Consider the following 13,716-nt stretch of genomic DNA (forward strand, 5'->3'; position numbering starts at 1 on the left):
GAGCTCTAGAGCAGCTAAATAACTTGTCCCAGTTCATAGAAGTAATAAGATAAAGAACCAGATTTAGAACCCGGGTTCTCTGACTTCTCAGTGAATTTGAAAAAAAAATCAACCTAAATCAGTTGACTCAAAGTATACAATTAGAACTCTGAACTTAAAGGTAAAAGATGTCATGCATGAGGTGAATTTATGACTTAGAGTATAGGATGGTTACACATCCCAAAATACATTTGTTATTTCTTTCATCTGATAAATATTTACCAAATGCTTATTATGTTTAAGGCACTGCATTAGACATTGATTTTCTTCTGGAGAACTTTGGTATTTGCATCAAATTCCCTTTGATACATTGATTACTAGATTATAAGAAATATCTTTTTTAAAAAATCTGAACAGCTTGAATACCACCTATGTAATAAGTAGCAGGGATGTTCTAAGCACTGTCTAGGCCATGGTGATTAATACATGTTCATAGTCTCCTAAGATAGCAAAATAATTCTTTATAGACCTTCCATTGTTATTCTTATCTTTAATCTAAAAAAATGAAATTATCAGAATATATTATGATTTAAGAGGCACTAGTTAAGTACCAAATACCAAGCCTTACCTTTGCAAATCAACATCATTCTTCATTTATGGCTCTGGAGGAGAAAGTGAGGCTGATGACTTTGTATAGCCCTCCCTTACTCAAATCAGAGTCAATTGCAAGTCATGTCATCATCTCCTTGATGTCATGGTCCTCTTCGAGAAGGAAAGACAAACCATACAGTGTATATATGTATGGATGTCCATGAGACTGGCTTCTAATAGCTGGATAAAAGCTAAAAAACCTTTAGCATTTGTCACACGTTAAATATCAGCAGTATATTCTAAGGCTGAATATATTTTCTCTCTGATGCGATACATTTTTTTTTCCTCTCTAGGGCCAATAAACCCATTGCATCTTTTTTTTTTTTTCTCCCTAGGGCCAATAAACCCATCACAAGACGCCAAGTTCTAAAATATTATACTGTGGGATTTAGGTCAGATTCTCAAAAGAAAGATAAAGAATGAACATTTGTAGATGAGACTGATGTCTAGCAGGTGTTCTCACAGCATGTGTCTTTTCCAGATCCCAGGAGCAAGAAACATGCCAACTTGCTAGTAGATGGGTGAATGAAGGTGTGAGGATTCTAGAAAATCCTGTGACAGAGTGGCCATTGTTAAAGGATGTTTCAGTCTAGGGCAAGAACAGTCTATTAGATATTTATAATCAGAGACAAAACTTCAGAAACACTAGCTTTTGATATCCAAAGAGTGTTTGGACAAAACCTGCCAGGGCCATACCCGGATATGAATAGATGTTATCAAAGAGTTTATTTGTCCTTCCTGCAACTCCTCTGGGAAACTCCAAAGAAGACTTCAGCTGTAAATGACAACTTAAATAACGGGAATACCCACACAATAAACAGAGATAGAAGATTACTCTTGCCTTTGGGTAGCCTTTGAAATTCTTCCTTCTTCCTTGATTTGTTTATTTTTTTAGTTACCCTGGGGACACCTGTGGCTCACATTGCCATGTCTGTTGGAAGATACCTCAGCATGCATTGTGATAACTCCTTGGCAGTGAGACAGATACCCTGACCATGTGTCTACATTTACCACTTTTAATTGTATGCAAATAACACCCACATGAACTGTCCTTGGAGGATGATCTGGAAGGGCAGTTACCACAAATAGGCGCCTACTTAGCTGCTTTGTGGGAAATCACAGACTGTGGGCAGGGAAATTCTCTACAATGTTATCCTGTCAATGTCACCTTTGGGTTTATTTCAGATTTTATTCAACCAGTCTAAGGAACAGGATTTTTATTCAAAGAGCGCTAACTTTTAATTATAAATGTCTAGCTATGATTAAATGGAGACAAGTCTGCGTGTATACACATATATCTGTATCTGCAAAGAGTAAATCATGTTTGTCTTAAAGAGCATTGAATTCTTATATTGTTAAATTCTTTGGAAAGATTTTTTTAGACACACAAAACACGTAACTTTAAAAATCCCAATAACCTGTTTAGTTGAAGCTAGTCTGCAGTAACTTTCAGTTCTTTATACAAAGATAAATTCCTCCATTACAGAAAACAGACATCTCCCAATTTCTGTGGCTCACTGATTGAGGTACTAATGACTTCCTAAGAAGTAATGATTGTTTTGTAAGAGAATTTGGATTTAATTTTGTTCAAAATTCACTGTTTAGGTAATTTTCCATTTTTAGATTGCTTTGTTATTTGAAAATGAAAATAGGAGTCTGAAAAATCTAAGCCTCTTCCACCATTCACCTACTGGACTTACTGTTCTAAGACCCACTGTTTTTTGGGGGGAAACAAAGAAAGCCCTAGTGTACTAGGAAGGAAGCATCACAAAGAAGCAATTCTTACAAATAGTGTCAGAACTGTTTTTGCAAAGATAATCATTGTCACCATTTACATGGCACTTAATATTTCCCAATGTAGTTATAATAATTGCTATTAATTATGCTTCATAGTTCCATGAAATGAGCCTTTTGTACTGCTTTCTTCCTTTCCATTCTTTTTTTTAAGGGTAAGTCAATAAAGAAATCAAAGGGGGATCGGATCAAGATGACAAAGAAAATCAAGTTAATAAGTATGAGACCTCATACTCTTAATTTTCATCAGGGGTAGACTTTTAGAAGCAAACACCTCCCAGTTTATACACATGGGGAAGGATTTTTTTGTTTGTTTGTTTGTTGTATTTAGATTTCCTACTTCTTTTCAAAGAGCCAAGAAGCATGGCACAGATGTAATGCTGATTGGAATGTGACTGTGTCATTTCAATTCACATCATCTTTGGGGCCCTAAAAATGGTATGGATATGAGAGAAGAAAAATGGGGCCTGAAAGGACTTTATTTTTTGTGTATTTGAGACATGTTATCCATAGTCACTGTGATTTAGTATAAAGATAATTATAACCAGGACACATATGCACATTCCCATTTTCTCTCTCTGTCTCTGTCTCTCTCTGTCTCTCTCTGTCTCTCTCTCTCTCTCTCTCTCTCTCTCTCTCTCTCTCTCCCTCTCTTTTTCTCACACACACACACACACACACACACACACACACACACACACACACACATATGTATATATGCATTCTCTGAACCATCATTTGTAAGCATAGTGATGAATCAAGTAATGACTACCAACAGCGGAACGCAAGAATACAGGAAGAGAAGCCCTGTTTTTCTTTATGTACATGGAGACTTATTTTCATGTGCCTAGAGCCAACTGGGAGACTTGAACTAAATATAAGACCAATATTAAAGCAACGATTCAAATGTAGTCTTTCCCATTAAGAAATTACTATGAAGAATGGGAGAATAAGAGCTCCTAGAGGACAGGAATTTATCTTTTTTTTTTCAATTTTATTAATTTATTGATTTATCCCCTTTTCCTCCTACTGCCTATAGGGCAAGTTAGATTTCTATAACTAACTGATTGTGTTATGCCCTTCTTGAGCCAAATCTGATGAGAGTAAGGTTCAAGCAATGCTCAACCCCCCCCTCTGCTGTAATAGGATTTTGTGTCTTTTCCTGTAATGTAATTTACCCTTGTCTGCCTCCTCCTTTCTCAGTACATTTTCTAAGAGCATATTGATCCACTCATTTGGATCCATTTAACTCACTTGATTAGATTTTTTTTATCATTACATCAAAGTCAACGAATATCCACCCTCTTTATGTATACTCCTTTAATATGGTATAATAACAATACAGTTCTCAGGGTTGCAAGTGTCATATTCCCTTGTAGGGGTTTAAACAGGCCCCCCCATTAACAACATTTCTGTCCCTTTACCTTTTTAAGTCTTTCTTAAGTCCTGTACTTGAAGATCAAATTTTTTGTTGAGCTCTGGTCTTTTTATCAGGAAAGTTTGGAAGTCTCCTCTTTCCTTGAATATCCATCTCCTTCCTTGAAAAATGATGCTCATTTTTGCTGGGTAGTTGATCCTTGGCTGCATTCCAAGCTCCTTTGCCTTAGGGAATATCATGTTCCACACCCTGCGGTCTTTTAATGTAGATGCTGCAAGGTCCTGTGTAATCCTGACTGGGTTCCATGATATTTAAATTGTTTCTTTCTGGCTGCTTGCAGCACCTTCTCTTTCATCTGGTAATTTTGGAATTTTGCTATTATTCCTTGGCGTTGTCAATTTGGATCTCTTTCAGATGATGACTGGTGGATTCTTTCTATGGTTATTTTCCCTTCTGGTTCTAGGACTTCAGGGCAGTTTTCCTTTATGATTTCCTGAAAGATACTAGGACAGGAATTTTTTTTTAAAATGTCCTTGTACCCCTGGAAACTAATGTAGGGCTGTATATAAGTAGATAGTTTAAAAAAGGGCTTGTTGAATGAATGTTGAGAGAAAAAAATACTAAATTACAGGTATCAATAACTTAATTGTATTAATATTTATAAGGGAATATAAAATACGCCCCAGAATTTGCTTTATTATATGTTAAATTCTACTTTTCTTCAGTTTGGAACCTTCTATTTCTCCTGGTTATCTGTTCTCATCTGTCATAAATGGACAAAAATTTGTGTGCAGGGATTGTGCTGATCATACAGATTTTCCGTCCTCATTTTCTGGTCTTTTAAGTAAGAGAGACTACTATTAAGAAATACTTCAGTAATTGAGACATCTGTGCTAACATAGCTGGCAACTTTTCTACTCAGAGTCACTGTGTCAATACGACTGCTATGAAGACATCAACTAATCCTACTCCTGCTATTACTACTGCTACCACCACCACAAATAATAATAATGACTCTAAAGCTACCCTAGTAGTCACCACACCTAGTTATTCTGGCCCTATGAAGAAGAAACACATCAGCCCTCAGGGCGTCCACACTACATGCTTTTCAATTCCGAAGGCACGGTCACAGTCCACCATCCACTGGCATTGCTTTCGAAAGCCCAGTGTTACCTGGATAGCAGAGAAGGCCTGTATATGTGAAAATTAAGATGGCTACTTTTTTTTCATTTTCTCAGTAGCTGACTTGAATAAATGCTATTTATTAATACTTTTGTTGTTTCCCAACAGCATTATATGGTAGTGGTTCAGCTAGGTGGCACAGTGAATAGAGTGCCAGGCTTGGAGGCAAGAAGATTGATCTTCCTGAGTTCAAATCTGGCCTCAGACATTGTCTGTGTGACCCTGGGCAAATCAATTCACCCTTTTGCCTCAGTTTCCTCATCTCTTAAATGAGGTGGAGAAGGAAATGGTAAACCAATCCAGTATCTTTGCCAAGAAAACCTCAAATGCGGTCACAAAGAGACAGACATGAATGAAAGAAGTGGGGAAAAAAAGTGTACCCCTCTTAAAGCAGCTTTTTTTTTTACTACCATCTGTCATATTGAGCTTGCAGTCCCCTAGACCCCCAGGTTATTTTCATAACAATGGTTATCTATATATGTTTCTATTATTAACTAAATCCGTCATAATAGACACTGAAGCTTTTTGAGCGAAGGATATATATGGTCTTACCCATGCTTCAGGAATATCAGTTACTCAGCTACTACTACTTGCTTATGTATCATCCTGAATCATTTATTGAGATAGGCTGCTTGAGATGATCTATTATTAATAGGTTCTTGTTCCACATGTTGAGAACTACTACCCTAGCAAATACAAAGGAATAAAAAACATTTCCTTCTGCTTTGACGTGAGCTATGGGGATTCTAATACAAGTTTTAACTATCCTCCTCCACTTAGATAAAACTTCAAGTTCCTTACCCAGTAACCTGATTTTTTTTTCCTTATCATTAAATTATAGCAAATAGAGAGGCCTTATAAAATGATGTGGTCTCATACCCTACCTCAGAACGTTTGATAATAGGAAAGAGTGCTGAAGAGGTCATATGGAGAATATTCTGACTTCCTGGAGTCATGGAACCTGGTTAAATCATTTTAGTTACACCATTATATGGATGACAAGAACATAGAAGATAATTTATTTGGCCTCATCTAAAAGATGAGAAAATTGGGATTGTATGAGGCTAAAAGGTTTTCAAGGAAGATGTCCCCACGGTAATCCATTTGAGGGTTAACCTCAGAAGCAAGAATATTTACCTTCTTCCTTAAAGCTAAACTAAGCCCCATCATCCTACTGCTATAGGTATGATTTAAAACTATCCCCTTTTATTGAGCCCTAAGTACAGGGACGATGGCTATACTCTGATTATGTAGAGGCTATGAGGCTAGAAAGGGCCACTGGAGCTGATGTACCTCCTACTTCTTGGGCTGACTGCAAACCAAGCCAGATAGATGATTATCTAACTTTGTTGTTAAAAATACCTAGAGAAGATTCTCTAAATCCCTTTAGTAATGCATTACAGGGTTTGTGTGTGTGTGTGTGTGTGTGTGTGTGTGTGTGTGTGTGTGTGTGTGATAACCTTTCATCTTCCTAAAGACTGCTAATGAGTGACCCTTCCACCTTCTCTTTGGTGGCCTAAGTAATCACAATTACTCCAGTCTTTGATACTCGATGCTATTTTCAAACCTATTTTCATTCTTCTCCTGTGAATCCTCTCTGTGGGTCGATGAGGATTTGCAACAAATCTAATTTTAGATAACATGACTGCGAGAAGTGTTCTCATCTGGAAGTTATTAAATATATCAATTTTTACATGAATATTTTGCAAGGGAAAAATTTCTAACAGAATTTCAGAAAATAAAAATAGTATGTGTTGTGCCTGAATAACTGATAAAACAAACAGAAAAAGAACATGATGTGTTCTCGTATAAAGTATTGGATTATAAAGCATAAGAGGCTTGGTGTCTATTTTTTGGTTGAGATTATGATTTATTGAGACGGGCTAATGTCTTAACACATTTTTAAATTATTTTCCTATATCTTTATTAAGTAAGTGATATAGTGATAAGAGTAGTACTGGTCTTGAGTCAGAAAGACCCGAGTTCAAATTCAGAATCAAAAACTTAGTAGCTATATTATCTTGGGCAATTCATTGAACTTTTCTTAATTTATTCATCTCTAAAATGAGAATACAAATAGTCTCTAACTCATAGGATTTTTGTGAAGACCCAATAAGTTAGCATATGTGAAGTGCGTTTAAAAATGGAAATGCTACAAAATTCCAGCTATGAGGTTTTGATTTTTTTTTAATTTCACATTTTTTGCATGGGATTGGTTAAGAAGGAACAGTCTAACTTTGATAGATTAGTGAATAGTGTATGAAATATATTTTAAAATAGCCTCTACACTGAACTGACATTCTACCTGCAAACCTATCATGAAAGAATCATTATTTTGAGTTAAAATAATACTGTCTGTAGCTGTTAAAAGATAAATAGCCTTAAAGGTAAAGCGCATTTAGCCATTATCCCTCTTTTGCAAGTTAAGAGGAAGTAGCAGGCAGCTAGGCAGTTCCCTGGATAGAATGTTTAGAAAGACCTGAGTTCAAATCCTGCCTTGGATACTTATTAGCCATATGATCCTTGGCAAATCACATAACCTCTATATGCTTCAGTGTCCTCATCTATAAAATGGGGTTAATAATAGCATCTACCTCAGAGAGCTGTGAGGATAAAATGAGATAACACATGCAAAGTTTTTTCCAAGTCTTAAATAATTATTAATTAAATTAATTTTTAGAAATCTAGTTCTCAAACCACTTTAAATTTTACCCCAGATATTTTGGTCGGGGAGGGATTGTGGACCTTAATTTAAAAACCCTGTCAAACCAAAGGAAAGCAAGAGGAAGTTAAAATAATAGAAGTTAAGTCATCAAGGTCAAACATTAGAACAGACTCCACAGCTGAGGATGTTTGTGTAGGGCCCTGACCCAGAAGATCCCTACCAGTTACAGATTTTAACAGGCACACTTTGATGTCACTCTAAAGTTTTATGATGAATAGAGAGGCTTTTGGAAAAAAAGAACTTGGCTTGTATAGACAGCTAGTCAACAGGAGATACTTCAGACACACTGCTTTAACCTTCCCTTCCCTTTTTAAGTGATAGAATCCCAGAGACAGAAAAGACTTGAGCAGTCTTCTAATTCATATCCCTGAAGAATAAAGCTTTGATTCATGACCGGATATTACAATCCTTGTGCGCAATTCCAATGATCCAAAGTATGATACTTTGCTTTCCAATTAATACATTTAGACAGCTATGTGGCGCAGTACACAGAAGACTGTGTTAGAGTCAAGAAAATTTGGGTCCAGACCCTGTCTCTAAAACTTAATAGTTATATCCCTCTGGGTATGCCATGTATCCTTAGCTATAATATGATAGGGAGAGACTAGATGACCTCCAAGTTTCTTTCCATTCTGTGGCCTAGATGCAGTTCTTTTTAGTGACTCCAGTTGACACGTAAAGAGCCACATGGCTGTCTTTCACTCTGCCTCTCTCAAACATACTAGTGCTATCAATCATGACTGAATATTTGGATAAAGCCAAGTGAATTATCGTAATTATATAGTGTAGACATGGCCATTGGGAGATACCTGATTCTTTACCTTTCCACAACCACAACAAATCTGACAATGTGAAAAAAACCCAAAGGATATGGTAATATTTCACATACTCTTAAGGTTCATGCAATTGTGAAAATTACTTTTGTTCATTATCATTCCTGTGAAAAGCATCATCTAGCAAATGCATAGACTTAATACTACATGCAGTTAGGAGTGAATGCTGAAGAGACTAGGATTTCTCAGGAAATCAATGAATGAACACTACTGTTGTCTGAAAAGAATGATAAATCCCCATGAGCAAATTTGCATATTGATCAATCCCCCTACCCTAAACATTTTGGTCATTTAATTAGGTTTTCACTGTTTTCAACCACTGGATTAATAGACCATGTCCTGTCAAATTCCTCCCAGAGAGTAAAAAGTTAGTTATGGCAGGAATAGCATTATTTTTTTTTATATGCTCCATGGGGGGAAAAAAAAGTTACCCTGACACATCACTGCTATTTCATTTCTGGGACATGCTTCCCACATTCTGGGCTTAAAGAAGAGTAGTACTTTGGGATTTCAAAGGAGATCTCTATCACTATTCTCTATACCAACATACTACCTCATATTTTCTCCTCTAATGGTCACTTACAGTGGAAGATTTCTTTAGAAAACATTAATTTTGCTCTTATTTTGTGAATATTTGTTTTCTCCCTTCCTGATAGTTTCCTTGGCATTTTGTTTTTGTTTTTGTTTTCCCAGTCACTTTGCTTGCCAGTAGTTACATCTGTAGATGTAGTTAACTGATTGAACAATTAAAATTTCAGATTTTTTACGTGAATGTTAAGCCCTATAAATGTTTAGATAATGCCCCAGGAATCTGCTCTTAGGGGGTATGAAACAAAAGAATGTAGGTCACTAACCCAGCTGTCACTAGGCATGTTTGCAGCTGGCATAAGCTTTGCAATGTGCCTGGGAAAAGTGGTAGGAAAGGTGCTCATTTGTTCCAGGGCAGGATAGGCAGAATACAATGATATGTTTGATGGAAAGGCTGACCAGGACCATTATCCCCTGCCCCCTAATTGGGTAATTTCCTACTTAAACTAATTTTTCTTGATAACTAGGTACAAGATCAGTTTCTTCTTCCCTTTTGGCAAACAGAAATCCTAATTGCTGATGGAGCGATAATCCTTACAACAAATAGATGTTGGGGGGAGGAGGATGAAAGGTGGCTTAAAACTACCTTTTGTCCTTCCCCCTCAAAAGTAAACCAAACCTCAAGGTATCATCTTAGAGCTGGAAGTTACATTAGGGATTATCTAGTTGTAAGTACAGCACCTTAATTTTTACCATGAAAATGAGATCAAAGAGAATAGAATTGATTTGATTATGACCCTTCAACTCTGTCTAAAATTCAGACTTTGAACTCTGAGACAATCTTGCAGTCTTTTATTCAAAAGAAGGAAAGAAAGAAGGATTTATTAAGTCCCTACTATGTAACAAGCTCTTTACAAAGTGTTTGAGCCTTACAACAACCTTGGGAAGTAAGTGCAAAAATTTATCCCCATTTTACAGTTGAAGAAGCTGAGATACACTTGTCCAGGGTCATATTGCTAGTAAGTGTCTGAGGTCAGATTCGAACTCAGGTTTTCTGACTCTGGGCCTAGTACTCCATCTGTACTGTCAAAGCAGAAAACCCTAAGCCAGGTATCTGTAGGGCTTCATCAAGTGTACTCCCTTGACTGGGTTCAGAGAGGTTTCTACCTCTTAGACTATAACAGGCAATGCTGGGGGGGAAAGACAAAGTCTATCTTGCTCAAGTTCTCTTTTCCAAGTAGCAGGTGGCAGCAAAGGCTATTTAGTTGGGTCTATTCCCCAGAGAGCTCTCCTGATCCTAACTTTGATGATTCTTCTCAAATACAGCTCTGAAGTTTGTTCTGACTCACTTGAAGGTCTGCTCTTGACCAATCATACTCCATCAAAGTGAGGTTTTTTTTGAGTGAAATGACATCTCTAGCTCATGATGAGAAATCAAAAATCCACCTTTCAGCCAAGCCACAACTAGGCAAAAAGCAAATATCCTGTAAGTACAAATCAATTCTAAATATCAGGGTTTCCTAGGTATCAACCTTAAATCCTCATAACTGATATATACGAATTAGATGCTGGGGAACAGAGGGCATTATCCTGCCTTATTTTGAACTGCTCTCCTTTTCTTCATGGATTCTTTCTCTTGATTAAATGAGAAAAGGGGATATCACCCTATTAGGCTGTTATCAGACCTATATTAAGCACATACTTTTTGCTAAGTACTGTGCTAAGTACCAAAAATACAAATACAAACAGAAGAAAAAACAGTGTTTTGTCCCGCTGAGTTTATATTCCAATTGAGGAAGACATTGTCATGTAATAAGGATCTGAAAAGCGGAAAGAGTCTTATTAGGTGAAGGGCATGGTAGACATTGACCTATGGGGGTGAGTTAGCAGGTCAGCCTGGAGAGGAATAATAATTGGTTGACCTGGGCTTCTTCCTTAAATTGGAGATTCTAGAAGTAACCAGCAATCTGAAGGTGAGGTTTTATTTGTTGTCCAGTCACTTAAGTCATGTTCAACTCATCATGCCTCATCATATGGTATTTTCTTGGCAAAGATACTGTAGTAGTTTGCCATTTCCTTCTCCAGCTCATTTTAACAGATGAAGAAACTGAGGGAAAGAAAGTTAAGTGACTTGCCCAGAGTAACATAGCTGGTAAGTATCTTGAACTAAGGAAGATGTATTTTTTTTTCCCCTGACTCCTGCCTGGCACTCTCTCCACTTTGCCACCTAGCTGTCAGGTGAGCTAAGGGAGTATTTCATTTATTTATTTATTTATTTATTTTTGGGTGAGGTAGTTAGAGTTAAGTGACTTGCCCAAGGTCATACAGCTAGTATCAAGTGTCTGAGGTCACATTTGAACTCAGGACCTCCTGACTCCAAGGCTGAACTTTATCCACTGTGCCATCTAGCTGCCCTGAGTATTTCCAAAGTAAGAAGTAATCCAGGTTTAGAGTGAACTTCTGGAAGTGAAGAAGTCTCTATGGAATGAAAAAGGAAAGTTCCATGAAAATGAGTCAGCAGTGTAGTCTGGAATATTTTCCTCTGCAAAATGAGAGAATCTGACTCTGTATCCTTAAAATCCTTTCATCCATCCATCTATCCATCCATCTATCCATCTATCCATCTATCCATCCATCTATCATCTTTCTTTCTTTCTTTCTTTCTTTCTTTCTTTCTTTCTTTCTTTCTTTCTTTCTTTCTTTCTTTCTTTCTTTCTTTAAAAGGAAATCCTGTGATTAAAATAAGATATACTGTTAAAGTAGAAAGCTGAGTCATTTATCCAGATATTTCATACAAAAATAAATAACATTTATTTATTTTTTAAGGTTTTCAAACTATGTCCATATTAATGATGCAGTATATATTTTGCATATTTTTTTGGTGGAGGAAGGAATAAAATAGGTCATTTTGGGTGGTAATTATTACAATAATTTTGGTGATAATTATAATATAAATTATAATTTATGATTATAAAACTTGACCTTTTGGGGGGATAGAGAGACAGAACTGTGATTTCATCAATGTTATGAACACCCATGAGAAACCTCCCAATGTCAATTCTGATTCATACCTGTTTTACCATTTATATTCTTGAGTCCTTGCCCTGGGCACTGAGAGATTAGGACTTGCCCAAGGCCACACATCACAATAAATTTTAGAGGCCAGACTTGAAGCCAGGTCTTCCTGACTCCAGTAGATGGGGGTGAGGGGACAGCTACCAATCTACCCTCCCACAAATACCTTAGTATAGTATTAGCATAGAAATCAAGTCCTCAGTGATTAAGGGTAATATATCATAGCTGAGGTTATGCTGCATGCTCTTCATGTCTTCCTTCGGTTTTGTTTTGTACAAAAAGAAGTATGATTAAAAGATATTTTAAAATTTAGAAAAGGTGAATATAATTATGTGCATATACTGCCTTCAGTAGGGAATGTGATAAAAAGATCAAAGGAGACCTCAGGGGATCTAGCTGGATCACTAAAAATAGAAGGTTGTTGTAGGCTAATAGGAAGTGATTAAGAAGAAAAAAATTTGGTTTAGAAAGTTACTAAATTCAAATATTTAGCTCTTATTAGGAGCTTTTATAAATTAAGATTTTATAAGAGTTAATTACTTTATTTTAACAGAAATAGACAAAGGAGTTGAAATAAAATAGGGGACATGAATTAAGAATTATTTTAAAGGAATTAAGATAGATCCTGTTGATTAGTTACAAAAGACTGACAAAGTTAAATAGCTGTAATTGCTCAGCATTCTGTAGCCAACAGAAAATGTAGCTGTTCCAGGGAGGATTATAGTCTTTTCTGTCATCAACATTAAAGGTTGGGTATCCTAGCTTTAAGAACAATTTACTAATAAACCTAAATCCTGGGATGATTCATTTTTTTTTCTTTTAAAATCCTTTGGTATACAAACTTAGCAAAAGATTTCTGAAAAACTCAGAAAATTGCATCTACTAGTTTCTCTTTATGTATCTACATATTTTCTCAATTCCAGTGACTTATTCATATGATTCCTTTGGAAAAATGTCTTTTGTCAAGTAGGTTATTTTTTGTTTAAGTGAGTTTCATCTTGAGGAGAAAAAAGTTTTGGGGTTTTTTAATCTAATTATCTGATGTGTAAGGTAGAAGACAGATTGCTATTGGTTTGTTCATGGAATTTACTCAAGTGTCTGTGGTGGTAGTCAGGTGGACCAGTGTGTAGCAAAATTGCATTTTGGAGATTGTTTTGCTGTAAAATTTTATGGTGATACAGTCCCTTTGTCAGAGACATCATAAGTTTACCTTTAAGAGTTGCCATTCCATTTATTGACTAAGAGCCCCTGTCCAGAATCTCGGGGAAATCATTGTAATGAGCAACTTGATTTCTTCAATACACGCTGGCCATAAAGTATCTAAAGTACAATTACTAACACAGGAAAATGGAAGTAGGAAACCCCTCCCCTCAAATAGTTCACTAACCAATCTGTGAAATAAAACAGTAACAACTGATTCCTCTAACACTTACATTATAACTATGCTCACACTGATTGAGATAGCTATTAGAAAAAATTCTAGCTATTACTAATGACGCGGATGTACAAGACAATGAAGTACCACTGAATAATCATTTAAGATCAGTTAATCAAAACTCTGTTAAGCACCT

General features: G+C 36.3%; 1 protein-coding gene across 1 annotated transcript in view; it reads left to right on the forward strand.

Annotated features, from left to right (window-relative positions):
- The window catches only part of PLXDC2 (plexin domain containing 2), a 495,943-nt gene that overhangs the window by 244,411 nt on the left and 237,816 nt on the right, over positions 1-13,716 (forward strand).

The sequence above is a fragment of the Phascolarctos cinereus genome, unplaced genomic scaffold (assembly GCF_003287225.1).
Source record: "Phascolarctos cinereus isolate Bilbo 61053 unplaced genomic scaffold, phaCin_HiC Scaffold_1;HRSCAF=81, whole genome shotgun sequence".
NCBI classification, from domain to species: Eukaryota; Metazoa; Chordata; class Mammalia; order Diprotodontia; family Phascolarctidae; genus Phascolarctos; species Phascolarctos cinereus.